The sequence below is a fragment of the Thunnus thynnus genome, chromosome 3 (assembly GCF_963924715.1).
Source record: "Thunnus thynnus chromosome 3, fThuThy2.1, whole genome shotgun sequence".
NCBI classification, from domain to species: Eukaryota; Metazoa; Chordata; class Actinopteri; order Scombriformes; family Scombridae; genus Thunnus; species Thunnus thynnus.
Genome location: NC_089519.1, coordinates 27,894,100 through 27,900,779, shown reverse-complemented (window position 1 = coordinate 27,900,779; position 6,680 = coordinate 27,894,100).

Here is a 6,680-nt window from a genome sequence, read left to right as displayed (position 1 = left end):
AATAAATCCAAGTATGTTCTTCATATGTCCTGGGGCAGTTTAATCAGTATTTATGAACACGAGGAGCTCTCTTACAAAGCCAGAAAGCTTAGAGTTGAGGCTCCTGATAAGTAATGTTATACTGATGTACAGCCTGGAGGCTTACCGTAGGCTCTCATTCCACATAATGTAATATGAAGCTCATCAGTTTGAGCTATCAGACCGCTGGGCATGAGAGTAAAGCTGAAGTTGGGCGATATCTCCGTTACCCAGCAGAGTCTGACCTTTGCTTTGGCTTTTAATCAGAGGAGCTCTGATACATAACAGACTGCAAGTCTCAAGAGAGAGGGAGGGGAGCCCAGAAACAACTAGAGCAGAGTTTTAGCTGTGTTTTTAGAAATCACTGGTTAACATAGATTTATTTACATAGGAAGTGAGTAGAATGCAAGTTTAAAGTCGTACAAACATGTGAGACCAGCATAGAGGGGCTGCATCTCTGGAACTGAAAGAGAGACAGAAATGACCCTGTGAATGGGTAGGCACAGACTGGGGGGAGGGACAGACAAAGGGAGGAAGAGGGAATACAAGAAAAAGTAAGAGGATAGAGGGAGGGAGGAGAAGAGGGGGGGGAGAGAGGGAGGGAGGGAGGGGGTGGGGGGTGGGGGAGGTCATGTTTCCTCTGTTGGGCCCACTTCCTGTCCTGATCCTAAAATGGAGTGACTGTAAGAACGACATCCCTCTGCCTGTTTCGATCCCCTCTCCTCCCCCTCTCCTCCCTCTCCTCCCTCACACACACACACACACACACACACACACACACATCAGAGAAACCCAAACCAACCTCCCGCGGTATCCTACAAAGGAGATGAGAGGAAAAAGCAGGGAGCAGAAAAATATATCCCCAGTGGTCTCTGAAACATAAGGAAGCCTTCGTTTATTGAGGCAGAGAGGCAAAGGACATTTTGTCCTCAAGTTGCACCGCAGCATGTGTGTGTTGTGTGCAGCCTGTAGTTGTCTGTGTGTATGTTGAATTATGTTAAAGTATATACTATTGCCAGAATTAGAGCGACAAAGATTAGTCGATGAGTCGATCAACAGAAAATTAACTAGCAACTCAGTGTATAATTGAATAATCGTTACTGTAACATCAGCTGGTCGCAGCTTCTCAGATTAGAGGATTTGAGACTTTTCTTTATGACACTAAACTGAAGATGTTTTGATTTTGGACTGTTGATGGGAAAAAAAGACATTTGAAGACGTCACCATGAGCTCCACGATGTTATAACAGGCATTTTTCACTATTTTCTGACTATTTTCTGAAAAAACAATTAATCGATTAATCGAGAAAATAATCAGCAGATTGATTGATAATGAAACTAATCGTTAGTTGCAGCCCTGGTCAGAATCAGTGCAGGATATTTGAATTCATACTTTCATCATACTTTTGTCACTGAAATGATTAATTTGATCATTTATAGATTATTATATTCTATTGTAGCATGTAAATGTGCATGTTACTGAGTGAAAAACATTTTAAACATTTTTATACTTTAATTGTACAAATTTTCTTGTGCTTCTGAGTCATTAACTGGAGATATTGTTTCTGTGTGGAGCCTTTGGATATAAACTGTGCACCGTGTACACACAGTAACCAAATATATTTAATATCTCCTTTAACACAACCTGCTTATGTTTTTTTACCTTCACTGTGCCATTCTTTTCTCTCCAGGCCAGTAAATTTTGTTCATGAGTCATGTGCCAAGATAAGTTGCCACCACACCCTCCGTTTTATATATATAGATTTTTTTGTTTCCTTTGTGCTTCCTGCAGGTATGTAAACAAAAAGCAGTAAGTGTGTTTGGACATGCTGTCACATGCCATATCACCTCTGTGCTGGTCATTGTAGTTGAGCACATGGAAAGTTGGCAGTTGCTCCTCACAGTTAACTTTTACCCATCCCGAGGTTTTCAGATGTTACTCTACTGCTACAGACTGGTTGTACATGCTGCTGTGGTTTCTGAACAAAACAAAACAAGGATACTGTCAATCCACCTATTTTCACAAGACAAGTGAAATATCAAAAAGTTAAGTCAATTTTATTATATTTATTTATTTATTGGTGTATTTAACAGGGACAGAGCACATTAATAAACATTGCTGTGAATGTGCCAAAGTTACTCAAGAGGCTGTTTTTACATCTGTAATCCCTGAACAGATGTTACAAAGGCCCCCTAAAAATAATACAAGATTTTAAATAACAAAGTTATTGAGATAATTTATAAGCATGCAGACCAATAGTAATAAAAAAAAATCATACCGAACATTAATCAGGTACTAATTACAACACATGACACAGAGACACAAAATAGAAGACATGTCAAGCTAAACTTCCTTTCACTCAAAATGTCCACATCTGTGATCAGAGACATGACTTCTAATCTTTAAACTGTGGCTAACGACACTAGAAGAAGCAACCACCTAGTACTGCCCAGACGACCATGGTAACCACCTAGTAATACACGGAGACCAGTCAGAACACACTAGCAATCGCCTAGCAACCACCCTGCATCCAAGTAACCGCCTATTAACACCCCAAAGACCATATAAATCACATAGAAATCACTTGAAACAACATATCAACCACCTTGTATGTCCTACTAACCACCCAGAACACCATGGCAACCACCTAGCAAATCCTTAGCAACAACCCCAGCAACTCACACTAATTCTAAATATCATAGCGATTTACAATTTTACAATTTACAATTTCATTCAGCAGATGCTTTTATCCAAAGCAACGTACATCTGAGAGCAACACATCAGCAACTACCTACCAAACATCGAGCAACACCCCACTGTAATATAAGGTCAAGTGAGTTGTTTGGTCAGCAAACTCCCATAAACTAAGAAAATGTAGCCGTTTTCTAGTTGTAATCTAAGGTTTAAAGGTTATGGATCAGTAATTATTACAATAATATTATATCACTGAATTATTCAATATAATAGATGTTAGATATAAACAATAGTGAAATTGTAGTCTAGTATACACAGACCTGAGTGACACCACACACATTTATCTGAATAGCTCCGTGTGTGAATGAGTGTGTGTGTGTGCGTGTGTTGGTTTGAGTTTGTATACGCCTGCATGTGTGTGAGTGAATTTGGTCTCATGACTCTGGTTAAGCTGATGTTTCCCTAAGGCCGTTTTGATTGGACCTACAGCTGAACTCTGATATTTAATAATGAGCCAAGTACTCCCTCTGTTTCTGTCTCTGCCCCTCAGACATACACACACATACACACACACACACATACACACACACACACACACACACACACACACACACACACAGGAGCTGACAATAAGATTGAATCATACAGTGAGTGAAATATAAACAACCACTGGGTCATTAGCTGATGATCTGGACATGACGCAGGCTGTCACATCATTAAAACACTTCTGTTTTAGTTCAAAGTGACAGTGGAATTAACTTGGTGATGCCTGGCATCTTATTTGGGTTCCCTTTTTGCGTAAAGCCTTGAGGACAGATTGTTTATTAATCAGGGAAGATGTATAGCAGATGCACATGGATAGATGATGATTAACACATCTTCATACATATAACCTTAAAACTTTTACTTTATATCTCTGAACAATTCATAAATCTTCAAAACATACTGTAGTTTGTAAGAATAAAAGAGACATTAACAAGTCAGATGTCTCCCCCCACTGGTATAAAAGGAGTAATGCAACATTTTACATTACTGATGCTGCACTTAGGCTCTTTTGTTTTTTTTAATCTTGGACCTAGAATGAATCTTAAGCAGCCTTTAGTCTTTTCCAGTCACTCATGGACAGTTAGTACTTATCAGATACATTCATTCACATATTCAGCACATTCACAAGGTCTCAAGATATTATACTGAAAATACTGTTATAAAACTCATCAGAGGAAGTGCATTTTTCCTTCGGATGAATAACAGTTTAGTGGTATTGGCATGAGGAGAAAATATTACTCTTGACCAAATGTGGTCATTTTTAAATGTTTGCATTCTTACTTTTTTTTTGGCTGGACCGCAACAGGGGGGCCAGCCCTATAAACACACATATCTGTGACTAAATGACTGATTGATGAGCTTCATCACTGGACTTGGCCTGGTGTCGCCACTTCCTGTATCTGTAGGTTGAAATTAGTGTTTTTATCTAGCGTTTCATACAGCCATATACCAGGTTTTGACCTAGGTGGTATTCCAGAAAGAACCGTTTTGTTTGCTAACCCTTAGATGAGGGAAACTCTTGAGTTTTCAGTTCCGGAAAGAGAGGTAAATTAAAGGGAAACTTTGGGATTTTTCAACCTGGACCCTATTTTCCCATCTTTTGTGTTTAAGTGACTAATGGGGAAAACAATTTTTGAAATTGGTCCAGTATTGAGCAAGAGCGCTTCAGCCGGCGGCCGTGAAACAGGCTGCAGTGTAATCCTTTGGGGCAATTGCGCTTAGCTTAGTTAGCTTAGTGTTTTCTAAAAGATTTTCAAATTCATAGCTGAATATTTAGCTGATTTCAACAATTAACTCTCACAAAAATGTAAAAAAAAAAGACCAATATATATTTTTATATGTCAGTAGAAATATTTTATTGTTCCAGGCTTTCTATTTCCACTCTGGTTTTAAAACACAGCTTCTAACATACATGTATTTTAAGCCTAAACCTACTTTTAATATGTGGAAATGATTTCTAGTGTTTCTATATCTTCTTACTCTGTTGTGTGATTACAGGCTGTTGTTTACATTTCATATCGTTGAATATGAACCTTGAATATGTTCCTAAAGCAGAAGTTTTCTACAGGTACTTGGTATCACCGTTTCATCTCTTATCATATGAAGTACGTCATTCACGGTTCTGATGATGTCGCTCGTAATTAACAACCCCTCCTCTTTCACATGAACGACTGATGTTAGGCTCACTGAAGCCAGCTAACGAAAAGATATCCTGAGTATGTTGAACTTGCTTCGTAGTACAGTCCTCTGGCCTCTCTAGAAAAAGAGATTTTAATTTCATTGAGACTTTTTCAATTGATTAAACAGAAGAACAAAAGAGCAAAACAAAAACAAAAGAGAATCCATCTATTGGATTGTCTGCTAACAAAGTGATGTATGTTGTTTTGGTATTAACTCAAACACTAACTTTTGTTTTCCAAGTGTCAATATTTTTTCCTTAAGTAGTTTTCCAGAAAAATTACACAGAATCTACATTTTTGCCAGATGTTGTGTGAGTCAATTACACAATATGACTCAACATGACGTGTCGTGTCTGACACATTCAGACATAAACTTTACTTCCTCTGATCTTCTGATACCATCTGTGAATGTGCGACCTGTCATCATGAGTAAGACAGTCTCTTTTATGATAGATCTAAACCTCCTGGTCCTCTCTGGGTTGCTAATGCAGCTGCATCTTTTAATTGAAAGGTTGTTATGTGATTTTAATGTCCCTCTCCAGCCTGACTGACAGAGAGCAGAGGGTTTCTCAGACACTATAACTACATCCACAGGCCCTTACTCTTTATTATGTATGCAGACTGATGCAGGAGCACTCAGAAGGGCAGCTATTTGGTGAAATTTTCTGAGGACACTGCGTTGCTGTCGCTTCTCTGAGGTTCACAATCAAACCACAATGCTCTCACTGATTTTATTTCTCGGTGCAATAACAATTTCTTGGACTTGAAGGAACTGATTATTGATTTTAGATGTAAGAGAGATGCAACCAAAGAGTGCATAACACATAATGAAAGAGTGGAATTGGTTAAATCATACAAATATTTGGCTACTAATTTCGATGATCACCTTAAATTTGATGTGAACACTGACGTTATTGTGAAGCAAGAGAGATTTCACCTTTTCGGCAAACTAAATTCCTTTCCTGTCAGTCTCGTCATCCTCTGTCATTTTTTATCAATCTTTTATTGAGTCTTTTGAGCTTTTCTTTTATCTGCCGGTTTTACAGCCCAACAGTAAAAGACAGAAACAGCCTGAACAGCATTGTTAAAATCTGTTCAAAGTTTCACCGGAGTGAAACAAAGAGAGCTGATTTATTTTTACAACCAATAAATCCTCCAGAAAGCCAAAAATATCTTGGCTTCTTCTGGACATGTTCTTCCAAGTGAATTTTCTCTGTTGCCTGTTTTACCTGCTTGTAAAACTAACTGCTAGTCTAAATTGTTCAATCCCTCTGCAATTCAACTAATGCTCCATAGGTCTTACCTTGTCCTTGTTGGGGAATGCTTTATCTGATCTTTTTATTATGTTCTATCTTTTATGTCTAATTATGTCAAAGCTTTAATCTTTTTCATCTAGTGCCACCATCAGGTTAAATGTTCACTTTGTCCAATACTTTAGATTTATGATATATTTATGACTAAATACCTGCAAACCTAATGACATTTCCATCGGTGCTCTGTGTTTAATGTTAATTAGCAAAAGTTAGCATGCTAACATGCTAAACTAAGATGGTGAACATTGTAAACACATGGATGATGATGCGCACTGGATTTAATTATTTTAACCCCACTCAAGTTAGCAGAGGGCTAAACCGGAAGTTAGCCAGCTTGGCCGGCAGAAGTATCTGGCCCACCTGCTCTATGGGCCACATGATCCTGGAGGATGCAGGTAATTTTATGCCCAGAGGTCTAACTTTTTTGGCT